A 14367-nucleotide genomic window follows, 5' to 3' on the forward strand; every position below is an offset into this window, starting at 1 on the left:
CCTAATATGAGGTAAAGACACGTGCGCCTATAGGGGTACATCATCTATATGGGGGCACCCTGATGTTATGGCCCACGTGTTCCATACCAAAAACTAGGGCAGTGTGAAGGGGACCTAATGGAAGAAACAATGCATGGCTCCATGACACTGCACTACAGCACAGCTCCATCACACAGTAAGCACATCCCTGACTCCATCACACGGCACTCAGTTACCATGGCAACAAGCTCAAGCTCTCAGCCGGAAACAAGGCCCGGCCCAACGCTGACGTATAACCCGACTGGCCACGCCCCTCCCCACAGCCATTAGCCGTCTGTCACCGTGGCCCCTCCCACTCGCCGCTGCCACTGTTGTCCCACATCACGTGACGCTCTCCACTTGTCTGCTTGCCGGGGAGACAAGATGGCGACCTGCCGATGAGCTCCGCTGTGACGTTCGGAAGCTGAGAGCCGTGACGGAGCTCCGTGTTCCCGGTGAGGGGGAGGAGGGTGTGAAACGGCTCGCAGTAACCGGGGGTGGGTGGCCATCACTGCCGTCGTGTCCTGTGAGGAGGGGGAGGGGCTGCCTGTCCGCTATGTCATCAGGAGGTTATTGTATCTACTTGTTGTTTACTGATCATTTCCTGTATGTTGGTGTGTTTACATGCATGTATCCATCTGTGTGTGTGTGTGTGTGTATATATATATATATATATATATATATATATATATATACACATGACATTTGTTTACGGTGCTTTTTCCGACCCCTATAAATGTATTTTTGGATTGTTTTTGGACTTTGTACAATTGGCGCGTTGTTACTAGAATTGCTCCTCCAACCAAGCTCGCCGTTCGCCGTCCCTTTAGGGGTCGTCGTTTTTTTAATTGATTGTTTCCATGGCCTTGACATTTGGCGCTGTCCCGGCCCCCCAACCTATGTTGACCCCTGCCCTTCCTTACACACTGACTCTCACACCTACTTATAGATGTAGCAGAGCCGAGGTTGTTTGGCGCAGTTTATCATGTGCGTTCTGTTTCTTCTTGGCGCCCATTCTCACAGGCGTATTTTCCGCTCGTGCGCCGTCCGTATTTTTTGCTGACTGGCTCACAGGGGCCTTTTAAAGTACATTCAGTGTCTTCAGATGTTCGGTTTTCATGCGACCCATCTACGTAAGAAAAAACAAATGGCGGCGCGTTCTATTCTGGTTTATATTCTCGGACCAAACATGGCCGTGAAAAGTCCATGAGAGCGAAAAAAAATGCAGCTATTTGTAAACATATTACCAGGAGGCGGTGAGGATAAAAAAAAAAAAACAGCGATGTCGGTTGGGCCGCCTTGTATTTTTTTCTTTTGCGCACGAAAAACACGCGGCCGGGTAAAAAAAAAAGCTAATTGAGCTCGCAAATCTGCGCTGATATTGTCCGTTTTTCATGCATTCGCCCTTGTGAAGGTGAGTAACAACCGAGCTGTTGAAAGTCGTCAGCATGCGAAGAGTTAAATGACACACTCAGCTCTGCTCCATCCGTGCTGATGCTCGCCCCCTCCCCCGGGTCTCCTCTGGGCGCGGCTCATTGATGTCCTCCTCCCTATTTGGTGTTTTTGTATTTATTTGTTGCATACTGTATATTTTGCGTCGTCCGTTTAGAGGATGACCCCCGCAGCGCCGCGCCCGCCTCTGCCTTCAGAGCTGTACTTCTTTGTGTGTCAGTCACATCTCAATGTCATGTAAGACAAAGCTGGAAGAGGGGCGGCCGCTGATCTCCGTCTCGGAGGAGCTGGTGACATTGCCGTCACCGCTCTGCACTAATCCTGCTTCCTGGCTCGTACTCTGGGGGGCGCTGGCTGGTCTCCACAGAAGTGGGGGTGGGGGGGTTACTGTCCTCCGTAATGTTCCTCTTACGTCTGCTGAATTGACGGCCCGGCGTGAAAGGCGCTGATCGATCCGTGTGACGAATGGCGCTCGCTTATGTTTCATTCAGACAGACTGAGACTCGTTCTATGGACGGCATTGACCGTGATTGGGGCTGTCTGCTCCACAAGGCTGTCCGGACGTTTGTCCTTTGAGTCGGGCAAACTGAAAGTCGCCAACGAACAAGCGTCTGCGTGTTCTTCAGCTGATGTCACGGGCGATTATCGGGCGGCGACCGCTCATAGGAACACTTGTGCCCCATAATTGTTCGTTAGAGGACATTAAAGTGGTTGTCCAGGACTTGTACTTTTGATGACCTGTTCTCAGGAGAGGGGACCAATACATGATCGGTGGGGGTCTGCCACCCATTTGCCGATTGACCACGGACAACGCAGGCAACGGATCACACTGTAGTGCGGCAGCCCACCTTGGTAATGCCTTGAGTTCAGTAGGAGCTGCGCCTGCAATACCAACCCAGACCACTGTGCTTTGGTCAGCGCTATCTGCTTCCTTAGTGACAGCAGCATCTGGAATCAGCCGATCAGCCGGAATCCTGAGCAGTGGACCCGCTGATCATCTACTGATGACCTCTCCTGAGGATGGGCCGTTAATAAAATCCCCAAATTCTAGTGATCTATCAGGTAGGCCACAATTAGTGGGTTCACCGCTCAGGAGCACCACCGGGCAGCTGCATGGTGGATGGAGCTGTCTGTAACAACAGCGGGTCTAATATCATGTGATGGGCGCGGCTGTGAGACGTGAGCCCTTCCTGATCGGCTATTGACAGCCTGCAGGGTCCCGGACCCCCCCCCTGTAAGGTTGGTGGTATGGCGGTACATGTAATAGTACATCTTGTTATGTACTTGATGATCTGACGTGTTTGATGTAGAAGAAGTTATGGCGTCCGTCCGTAGGATGTGTTTGCATCGGGGAGGAAGGGGTGACTCTCCAGGGGTCGTCTAATTGATGGTCTGTCCTGAAGATGAGGGATGACTGTCCCCGATCAGTACAACAAGGATAGTGAGGACGGGCCATTAAACTGGTTTCCGGAGATAAAAAAAATAAGTTTAAAGGGCCTAAAATGAACAAAAATGTCATATTTGCCCATCCCGATGCCCGCCGCAGGGAACCTGGAAGAAATGGTGGATGGTCCTACATTACACACTCGCAGGCTTCAGTGGCCATGGAGGAATCACTGCCGAAGCCTGTGATTGGCTGAACGGTCTCATGCATAATGTACGCACATGACCATCCGCCGCTTCTTCCGGGAACAGTGCGGCCGGGGTTGAAGGGGTTATTCTACAAAAGATGTTTAATGCCCTTTTACATGGCCCAATTTTCAGCCACAAATCTTTAAAATAGTGTAAAAAGGCCAACAATCAGCTCGATCGTTGATTTTCAGCTGATGAGCTGTGTATCTCCTAGTGGTGAACAGGGAGATGTACAGCTGGGCTATGGTGACAAACGACAGCAAGCAGGCATGAGCGACTTTCTTTTTGATTAGCGTTCATTTACATTGGGGGGGGGGGGGGGATAATCTGTATTTGTGAAAAGACCCTTATCTGCTGGGGCCATGATGGACCCCAATGCGTGAAGTGATGGTCATGCATGCACACTAGAACTCCATCAATTTCAATGGAGCTGCTGGAGACAGCGGAGTACAAGCGCTCAGCAATCTCACTACTGAGGCCATGGGACCACCCTTCATTCAAGCGCCCTCAGAGCCCCCTCACCCCCCATTCTTATAATTGGTGAGTTTACCAGTAGTCAGACTCCCACAGATCAGATAGTTATCACATATCTTGTAGAAACGCATATTCCCTTAAGAAATATTTACAGTAGGTCCAGAAAGTCTTCCGACCCTTTGGCCCCATGCCCATGGCCGTGTCGGACTCCGCCAGCGGAATATCGCAGCCAAGTCTGACACAGCATCCCCCTAAAGACCCCATACGCGCTGCGGAATAAGTTGGCGCTATACAAATAAAGATTATTATTATTATTATTATACTTGCCTCTCCGGATCTGATTAGCATGACGCTTCGACGGTGGGCGGTGACACGTAATCGCGCGATACTTCGATACTTCCACTGTGCTGGCGGGCGGCTTCTATTGACTACAATGGAAGCTGGCCTTACGTTTTCCCACGGCAATTAGAGCATTCTGCGCGGAATTCCGTGGTAGAATTCCGCATTGTGAACATTGAGCTGTTAGGTTCAATATAACCTAATAGCTGCCGATTAACGCCGCCGGTTTCCGTCGCAGAAATCCGTCCGTGGGCATTAGCCCTTTCACTACATTACATTTGGTTACATTGTTGCCATGTACTAATAAAAATGTTTACCCCATTGTTCTGCACTCCAAACTGCTAACGACCACTTGTCTGTCTGTTTGTGTGTGAGTGCTTCTGATGCTCCACCCCTGGTAACTGGGCTGGCACTGAAATAGGACAAATCGCAGCTGTCTGCATAGGATTGCATAAACCAGTGCAATCTTATGGCTGCGTGCAACGGCGGGAATTCCATGTGAAATCTCACCACGGATTTTCTGCCCATGTGCATTTGGCTGAGGGTGAAGTCACACGAACGTATATCGGCTCGGTTTTTACGCTGAGCCGATATACGTTGTCCTCGTGTGCAGGGGGTGGGGGATGGAAGAGCCAAGTGCAGGAACTGAGCTCCTGCCCCCCTCTCTGCCTCCTCTCCGCCCCTCTACACTATTTGCAATAGGGAGAGGTGAGGCGGGGCTAATTCTCGGAACTTAGCTCCGCCCCTGCCCCGCCTCTTCCCATTACAAATCCCAGGGTGTGAATATTTCTGTCAATGCAAAATGTTAAGGTCCATTTACACGGAACGACTGTCAGGCAGACGATGCCCGACAGTCATCCCTGTGCTCCCGCGCTGTCACGTGAGAGCTAGCAGAGAGCTGTCTCATAGAGCGGCCACAAAGTGAGAATGTGTTCAGAAATAGAAGGGTTAATAGTTTTGGTTTTGTCAATTAACAAAATGCAAAGTGACTGAACTAAAGAGAAGTCTGGGGCCGCTCTCACAGGGGCCGGTTTGGAAGTGCCCCGCCGCCCCAACGTTGGAGTGCCTTGGGGTAAGTTTGGACAGAAAAGCGCCAGCAGCTTGACAGTTGGTGTCGCCCTCAATGACCGCTCCCCATATGTGACTCCTCATTCTTGGAAGTACAGCTAGAGTGGCTCCACCACCGATGGCGGGCAGCGCTGTGCCCTTGGGGTAAACAGTCTCAATAAAGTGATTGATGGCTTCTTTGCAGTGTCAACAGAGCTCCGTGTGACTTGTGTGACCCGCCACAGATCGGGAGGTCATGCGCCATTATAATGTTTTACTCGTATTAACTGTTAAATCGCCTGAGGTAAATGTAAAATAGAGAAAAACATATAAATATACAAGGAAATGTAAAATAGAGAAAAACATATAAATATACAAGGAAATGTAAAATGGAAACCAATAATAAATTAATGTGTAAAATAAAGCCTCGCCCAAAAAAGCCTGCTTACTAGAGATGAGCGAACCTACTCGTTTTGAGTAATTACTCGATCGAGCACCGCGATTTTCAAGTACTTCAGTACTCAGGTGAAAAGATTCAGGGGGCGCCGAGGGGTGGGGGGAAGCGTGGCGGAGTGGGGGGTAGCAGCGGGGAACAGGGGTGAGCCCTCTCTCTCTCCCTCTCCCCCCCTGCTGCAACCCCCCACTCACCCACGGCGCCCCCCGAATCTTTTCGCCCGAGTACGACAGTACTCGAAAATGGCGGCGCTCGGGCGAAAAAGGGGCGAGTAGGTTCGCTCATCTCTACTGCTTACCTCCAGCGGTTGTAACTCTGGCTCTCATCTAATTGCCCTAAATTAGGGATCTATGATATTAAAACACACTCGAATGGAGTTAGTTTTAGGGTCGCTTTTACACGCGGCAGTGGTCAGCCGAATAATGGCTATAACCAGCAGATCCGTGCGATAGTCGTCCTGTGTACACACGGCCGCTGACGGGGCACGAGCGAGAGATCTTCACTAGTTTTCAGCAGCAGTAAAAGCCAAGCAACGGTCGGCCTGTATAAACAGTCTTAGAGCGGGCTCACACAACCACATGAGCCAGCGTGCCACCAATCCCTATGTATGCGTGCCAAGAGGGTGCATGCCAACAAAACACTGATGTGAGTGGCGTAAGACAAATCGATGTGCTATTGTGCGCATCAATTGGCTAATGACAATCCGCCCGCATGAGAGCAGCCTTTGCCCTCCTGTTTGCAGTGAATAGAGGCGGGCGCCCGGTGGAGATCTACTTCCTGCTCCGCCTCCATTCACAGAACACAATAAAAGCGCACTTGCAGTTGGTGGGATGGACAGCTGTGGGGCGCTCGGGCACCCATCAGCCGTCCTGTGTATGGCATGTGCACTGCGAGATATACTTGCGTGGTACGCCGGCTACTGTCATGTACTATCTTGGCGTGTGTACGCACATTGATTCCTGATGTCCAACGCTCACTAGCGGTTTTGATTGCTGCGTTCTATTTTCTGTGCATATTAAACGAATGCTCTATTTACTGCATATTAAGTGCCATAGCCCTATTGTTCTCTATGGGTGTATATGTATGCCATCACATATGGGCAATGTTCCCAAGAGACATATGAATGCTGCAGACTATCCTCCCATAGGTCATCACTGACCTCTGTCATTGGCTGCAGTAACCTACGACATCGGAGGCTGCCGCCTGTAGGCCTTGCATCGCAGTGGAGACAGTAGGGGACTTGGGGGAGAACTGAGTATTGGCTCTCTATTTTAGCCATGGAGGGAACTTTCTGCACAATTAACATTTATTTTTATCTTGAACAAACCCTTTTAATGTTTATTACTAATCCTTAGAATAGGCCAGCAATATCAAATCGGTGGGGTTCCGACTCCTAGTGGCACTGATCGACTGATTGAAGATGCTGTGGTGCTCGGTCTAGCACTACGCACTTCTCGTTCTATACCTGGCACAGCGCTGTACATTTTGTGGAGGCTGTTCCTGGTAATGCAGCTCAGATCCATTTTTTTTGTTGTTGTGAGTTACAGTAAGGCTGCCTGTCCACGGGCGATTGTTCATTGCGTTACCCGCGACGCTAATCCGGCCACGGATAACGCAGTGAACGCTTTCCATAGCATTGCATTGGAAAGCGCAGCTGCAGCGTCTCCGAGCGGAGAATCATAGCAATTCTCCTCTTGTAGGATCTAAATTGCGGCATGCTGCGATTCTCCGCGGTGAGCCTATCTGTCAGATTGGCTCTCCACAGAGAACTGACAGTGCCCCCCTGCTCCCCGGCGGCGGCGGAATATCGCTGGCGATAGTCTGCAATAGCCGTGGACAGGTGGCCTAAGCTGTAGTACTGGGTCTAGCCACTACAAGATGTCTACAGCTGTGTCTGAACAATATCCGAGCCCTGGTGACCCTCAGCGGGGGTACAGGGAGGTGGAAGCCCCACTGAAATTATATTGTTGGCCTGTTCTAAGCATGGCTTGGAGTGCTTTCACATCTGCACTGGGGATTCCACTTCTAAAGGAGCAGGAAAGGGAATCCCTGCGGATGAATGGTTCCACTTTCTAGACTATAATGAGTTCCACCTGCTTTTCGCCTGGTTTTTGGATGGAAGAAAAAGTACTGCATCTGTGACAAAACCGGTGGCCAGAGGTTCCTACACATATCTAAAACCGCCCTCGTCAATATTAAAGTCCTGGAAACCCCATTTAACAAACCTAGCTTGATGGAGAACCCTAACCTCCCCCATACATCTACGGGTATGACAGGGGGACTGAATTCCCCAGTGAACATCCACTGATATGCGGATGTTCAATCCACTCCACGATTCTACAGCACGCGGATGAGATTTCTTGTTACCCTAAGATTGCTTTCTTGGACATGAAGTATTCCTCCTTCCAACATCCCCACCCACGGTCCGACGCGGCTCGGACAAGTGTCCTTGTGTTTTCAGTGAAGAACAAAGGATGGAGCATGTTGTAATCCAACTCCTCATCTTTGTCGGAAGGGTTGGGGCACCCCTCTACACATAAGATTGCGGGTTGGTCCTGGGATCTGTTTAGCCAAGCCAGCTTATTGTCAGAACGAGAGAGCTATGTTAGTGTTCTTGTTCGCTCTTGGGCAGCCAGTTTATACAGGCAGATAAATCGTTGGTGCGCTCAAACGTAAAAAGTGCTTCAGTCATTCACATTTACTGTAGAAGTGATTGAGAAGGGCTGAGCGAGCGCTGCTAAAGGGCGCCTGCACACGGGTGGGTCGGACCACGCATGCGGGATTCCCAAAGCGGAGTTCGATGACCCCAACTTACTTGTCTGGTGTCTTCTCTGTTGCGAATGTGCCAGCCACTCGTTTATCGTTTAAAGAAAAACAAAAAGTTGTTCCATGTATCTAACCGACTTGAGTCGAATATGTAAAAGGGCAGATTTTGCACAGAAACGCTCATATTTGTGCACAAACAAGGTTTGAAGTGGTAGATTTGCGTGCGTGTCTGCGCACAGTAGTGTACTTTTTGCGCACGGAGGGCCAGTTCACACAAGCGCATGACGCACCCCTCCATGGATTAGATGGGTATTTAAACCTACTGACCTCCAGATGTGCCCATTTGCACAGTGCTTCACCCTTCTGTATTTGCGCACCTCCCATAAACTTCTATGGGACCCGTGCTGCGCAAAGCACAGGGAAACAGAGCAGGTCCTACTTCATACTGCATGCGCAAAAAACACTCATGAGAACAAGCCCATTGAAATCAATAGGAATTATTCTCTGTGTTCAGTGCGCAAACATGATTGTGTGAAGAAGCCCTGAGAGTGGAAATGGGGGATTACATATGTGGACTTGGGTGTCATTGAGACGTCTTGCCCCGTGGCTAGCTCGTCGTGTACACTTCCTCTGTACTATACTGCAGGTTACATCCGGGGGGCCGCGCATGGAATCTACGCTGCTTCTTGTCATTGCCGAAAACATTTGGTAATGGTAAGAAAAATGAATGATGAAGCCAAATCTGTGATTGAACGGTGTTTCCATAAGACATTGTGACTCTTATCAGCGCCGTCCTGTATAAATATTCCACCAGTCCAGGTAAATATTGACCGCTGGTTAGTCCGGGCCGCTCGCTTATCGCTCTACAAGGTAATGTTGGAAGGCATCCAGTACTAATCCTCACTTGTGATTCTGTAGGGCAGTGATGGCGAACCTTTTAGAGACTGAGTGCCCAAACTGCAACCCAAAACCCACTATCGCAAAGTGCCAACACGTCAGGGGGCGGGGCTTATCACGACGTATGATTTTACCTCTGTCGTTATAAAAAGGAAAGGGCTACTTCAAAATAGACAGCGTGCAGATTTTGACTGCTTTTTAGATGTGGAAATGCTGCGGAATTAGCCACAGTAATTACTGCCACGTGTAAACATACCCCGGCGGTAATGGGGACACCCCACGGCGGCCCCGGCGGTAATGGGGACACCCCACGGCGGCCCCGGCGGTAATGGGGACACCCCACGGCGGCCCCGGCGGTAATGGGGACACCCCACGGCGGCCCCGGCGGTAATGGGGACACCCCACGGCGGCCCCGGCGGTAATGGGGACACCCCACGGCGGCCCCGGCGGTAATGGGGACACCCCACTGAGACCCATATACATACCCCATCCTCCTCTACTCGCCGCTGCTGCTAGCGCTGATCCTAGGTACACAGTGTGACATCAGTGTGTGCTGCCGGTACTGGTACTGGTGTATCTTGCCACCACTGGAAGCTAGGGGTGTGACAGGGTTTCCATGCAGGAACGCCCCTGTCACACCCCTAGCTTTCGATTGGCTACTTGCAAGCAGGTTCTAGCAGCAGCATGTGCCAAGCTTTTTGTCTGGTCTCCAGGGTTACACCAGTGCCCCCAGACTCATAACACAGCGCTCCCGGCCATCGCTGCTGCTGACACTGCGTTCCCAGCCCGCCACGCTCATGGCAGTGTGCTCCCAGGCCCCTCTTCCCCCTGTGGCCACTGTCACTGTGCTCCCCGCTGTCCCACTCAATGCCGTCTGTGTTTGGCCATGTGCCCCCGCCGCCCCTGTCCTCCCCAGCCTGCATGCTGCCGCTGTACGTTTCCCCCGCGCGCTGGCCCGCCGGCGGACACTGACAGCGGGGGACCAGTCCCGCCGGCGGACACTGACAGTGGCACAGCAGGCATGGAATATGCCGGCCCACCGCTGCAGTGAAGAAAGGAGCGCGCCGGCCCACCGGGACTGACAGCAGATGACCGCTGTCAGGCAGGGAAGATGCCAGGCTGCCACTGCAGTGAAGAAGGGAGCACACCAGGGACACTGACAAGGCAGAGAGGGAAGACTGTCAGGGAAAGGTGAGGGAGTACGCTGAGGACATGTCTCACCTGCCATGGCCATTGGTCCTTCCTGCCCTGCCGGTATTCAGTAACGTGGTGAGCGGCCGATGGCTCTGTGTGCCAGCAGAGAAGGCCCTGTGTGCCGCCTCTGGCACGCGTGCCATAGGTTCACCACCACTGCTGTAGAGCCTTTGAGTACTTAAGTAGTTTTAGGTCGGAGTTCCTGAGTGTAGATGCAGTGCCCAAGTAACTGTTGGTGTTCAGATGTTTTTCCTTTTTTTACTTCAGATTTTTTAAATTAAAGGATTTGCCTGTTTTTTTTTTTTGTGTTTTTTTTTTTTTTTGTTACCTCCTCCTGTCAAATTTCTGAGATTAGAAGTTTCTACGACAGCTTTAAGAGAATTGTATCACCAGATGACGACCTCATTCTATAAATCAAGTTATGTAAAACATTTCTAAAGAATTTTTGGTTATTTTACTTTATTTTTTTTAAAACTTTTGATGACCCAATCTACACTATGTGGGCAAATGTATTGGGCCCGTCACCAATGCTCTGCTGTCAGATGAAGGGGGATATGCAAATTGGATGTGTAAGTATTAGGTAGAGGTATCACACAGGTATATCCCAGTACAGAAGCCATCAGGATGCCCCACGAGATGTAGAGTTGCTGGTCTTCCGTCGGGCGTCTGGCGGTGTGATGTCATCTGAGCATCCAATCAGTATGGGATATAACATCACTTTTTGGACCTTCCAAAATCCACTGTTGGCCATGTTATTGGGCGATGAAAACCATCTGGTGTGATTGGTGCAGGGAGACCTCGTAAACTGACACAACGTGGACAACAAAGCCTTGTAGAAGCTGTGAAGGCATCATATACATCATCTGCTCTCGCTCAGGAGATCTCGCAGGCCATCCGAACATCCATTAGCAGTGGAACCATCAGTAGAGAACTGCATGCAAAGGGTTACCATGGACGAGCGGCTGCACACATCACCGCAGCGAATGCAGAGAGGTGTCTGCGCTGGTGCTTGGAGCATCATTCTGAGGGCTCCTTTAACCTGGCGAGGGCGATAATGGGCTGTGATTCATGGCCTGATATCGCACTTATCACCATGTGAAAGCCCCTTGGATTCACTTCACAGCTGCTTCCAGCAGGACTGGCGCTGCTGCTGACCTCATTGAAAACCATGGGCGATATTGCAGAAAGAAAGTACATGCTGCCATTATTTTTTTTTTTTCACGCAACATGGCATGAGTAAAAACCTCGCAAATGGCAATGAAACCATTGAAAAACATCGGTTTCATAATCATGTGTTTTCACTCGTTCTCATATTGCGTGATTTTTATCGCTGGTGGGAAGGCACCCTTAGACTGTAAATGAGTGGAAGGAAGTGTTGTGGTCATCTAAATCACAGGACACCATCTTCCGAATGGATGGCCACACTTTGGCGGTTTGGGTTTGGTGGCTGCATGGAGAGCGGTTTTTACGTGACTGTATCTGTAGTGACCCAGCGGGTCCTGCAGGGCAGGCGTTGGGTTTATGGGTCACAAGGTCCTCGCTAGGAGGCTTTCAGAAGAAAAAGCCAAGAGTTAGTGGTCCCTCTGAGAGGCCGCTATTATCTCCCCTCAGTTCCTCCAGGGCGGTCACTACTTGAAATCAATTTCTTACTAACAGGGCCAGTTGTAATTGAGGAAAGAGCCCAGCTGATTTTCAGTCAGGATCCATTTAAGCCTAGTGCCTCACATCTCAGACCACAGTTTAGGCTGAGAGTTTAAGGCCGAATGCACACGATTGGGTTGGATTCCGCATGCGGGATCCCACAGCGGAATCCGACCCTGGGCCCCGGCTGGTGACCCCTGCGCACCTGTCTGGATACTTCTGATCTGTATTGCGATTCTGTCGGCCGACGCAATTCAGACAATGTCGCTAGGCGATGCTGCGGATCCCGCGACCTTTCTGCAATAATGATTGCGGAAGGGCCGCTGGTCAGATGGCTTCCATTGACTTCAATAGAAGCTGTCCGTGCGGAATCCGCACAGAATCACAGTATGCTGCGATTTCTCCTCCGCGAGTGGAAAATGACAATGGATTTCCACTTGTGTAAATCGTAATTTGCCATAGCATGTTATGGGCGGTACTCGCTGCGGAATCCAGAGGTGGATGCCCTCTCCGGATTCCGTAGTGCAAATCTGCCTGTGTGCAGCCGGCCTAAGGTCGAGCGGCCAAGATTGTTGTGTGGTGATCTTCACTGTATGCAATGACTCAGATCGGTACACTGTATTCGTTACCAAGTCTCCGTAAACTGTGTGCCTTCAGTTTTACTGCACTGCCATCTGATTTGTTTCCTTAATATGCTAAGGGAGTAGATCATAAAAAGGCACTGGCGTCACAAAAGAAAACAACTCTAATTTCACTGACCAAGGATCTCGTTGCAATCCTGCCTGCAGTGTAAGCTATCCATTTCAGGCTGAGTAGCCACCGCCGTGTCAGGATTAGAGGTGCCACATCCACTTGAGCTACTCCTGCCAACCCCTGCTTGCTGCATATCGTCCCATCAAGTATCTTTGGGGCTAACAAGAACGCATTATCTGTGCACGCCAACAGGCCCATCAGTTCTTGCCTCAATGTCTGAAGATCTCCTCAAATTTCATTACCTTCCATGAGTTCCAATACTTTTGTAACATAGTGTATGTTTAGAAAATCCTACAGTTCTCACACTGGCCATTAAGGCTAAGTGCACACGGGCGGGCGTGATATGGGGCAGTGAATTCCGCCCCCATATCGCACTCGCCATCCATGTGAATTCCTCAGGGTTGCAAGGTGTTTTTTTGTGAAAACAGCCTTGCATCACTTCAGGGATGAAGGGGTCCTCCGCCGCAGCTGTCATAGCCGTGGCAGAGGATCGTAGAATTTCTCCCGTTGCTTTCAATGGGAGATATCGCATCGCGTGCACCTTACACATAGTGCGCTGCTGCCGCTGGCCTCGTTGGGGCTGCAGTGTGAGAGCACGCACAAGATAGAACATGCTGTGACTTGTTTCCCGCATAGCTGTACATCGAGGTGGAATGTGGGAAGACATCTTTCATGTGTGTGGCTCCATTCAAAGGAATTAGCTTCATATTTGTGTCTCGTAACACACAAATCTTGCACAATTTTATCGACCGCGTGAAGCCAGCCTAAGGCTTCCTCACGCAAATGCTTTTTACCACCATTACCGCAGCACTTTCAGCACAGAGCTAATTGCAGTACAACGCTCCCATTGTTTTCAATGAGGCCGTTCACACAGCCGCTGTCAACCGCGATTTTCGATCGGTGCATGTTGCATTTTTAAAAGCTGTGCGTCGCCCATTGAAATGAATGGGCAGCATTTTCAGCACTGCTGGAAACGTGGCACAACTTGCTGCTGCGTTTTTGGCAGTGCTGAACGCCCTACCTACACTACATGAAGGGGGGGAAAAAAGCAATACTCACCTAGTAGGCGCCGTCCGGGGTCTCTGCCGCTGGCTGTGATTAGTGCATCGAGCGCCGGCTCTGATTTGGCTGAGCCGTCGTTCAAGAACCAATCAGAGCAATCTCTTGTTGGAGGTGGGGTTTTCAACCTCGTTACCCGAAATAGATGCTTTGTCTGCTCTGACAACTGCAAGCAAGCCTGCGGAAGCGCCGGAGAGCAGCGGGATGGACCCGTACGGCGCCTGCTAGGGGAGTATTATTTTTTTTTTTCAACTTCCTTGGCTGCGTATTTAGCTGTGCTGAAAACGTAGCAAAACCTTGTCAGAAACGCGTGAAAATGCTACTGAAACTGCAGTAAACGTAGCGTTTCTGCGAACGCCTGTGTGAGGGAGGCCTTAGCCTAAGAATCTGCAGAGAGAACTTTTCAGCAGTCATTTCATTATCCCAAGCAGGATTACAATACAAGGTAAGCCTTCTATATAGCGAACCCTGGATTCACCACTCACATTAGTCACATTGGTCTACAGTGATTTCTGCACAGGCCACAACACTCTCCCATAGAAGTTAATGCAGTAACCCCTGGAGGCTGCTGTAAAGAATATCTTTGCTACAAAAACAAGATGGCCGTCCCCATGGTCATGTACAGGCAATAAAATAAAAAA

The 14367-nt window shown here is 50.4% G+C and overlaps 1 protein-coding gene across 3 annotated transcripts in view; it reads left to right on the forward strand.

The window, feature by feature from the left end:
* Positions 1 to 380: 380 nt before the first annotated feature.
* The window catches only part of KIDINS220 (kinase D interacting substrate 220), a 137639-nt gene continuing 123652 nt past the window's right edge, over positions 381 to 14367 (forward strand). For all 3 annotated transcript variants that reach the window (XM_066597533.1, XM_066597516.1, XM_066597525.1), the window contains exon 1: positions 381 to 473. The gene's annotated coding sequence lies outside the window, so the exon portion shown is untranslated. The remainder of the gene's footprint in view (positions 474 to 14367) is intronic.

This window comes from Eleutherodactylus coqui, chromosome 1 (genome assembly GCF_035609145.1).
Source record: "Eleutherodactylus coqui strain aEleCoq1 chromosome 1, aEleCoq1.hap1, whole genome shotgun sequence".
Taxonomy (NCBI): Eukaryota; Metazoa; Chordata; class Amphibia; order Anura; family Eleutherodactylidae; genus Eleutherodactylus; species Eleutherodactylus coqui.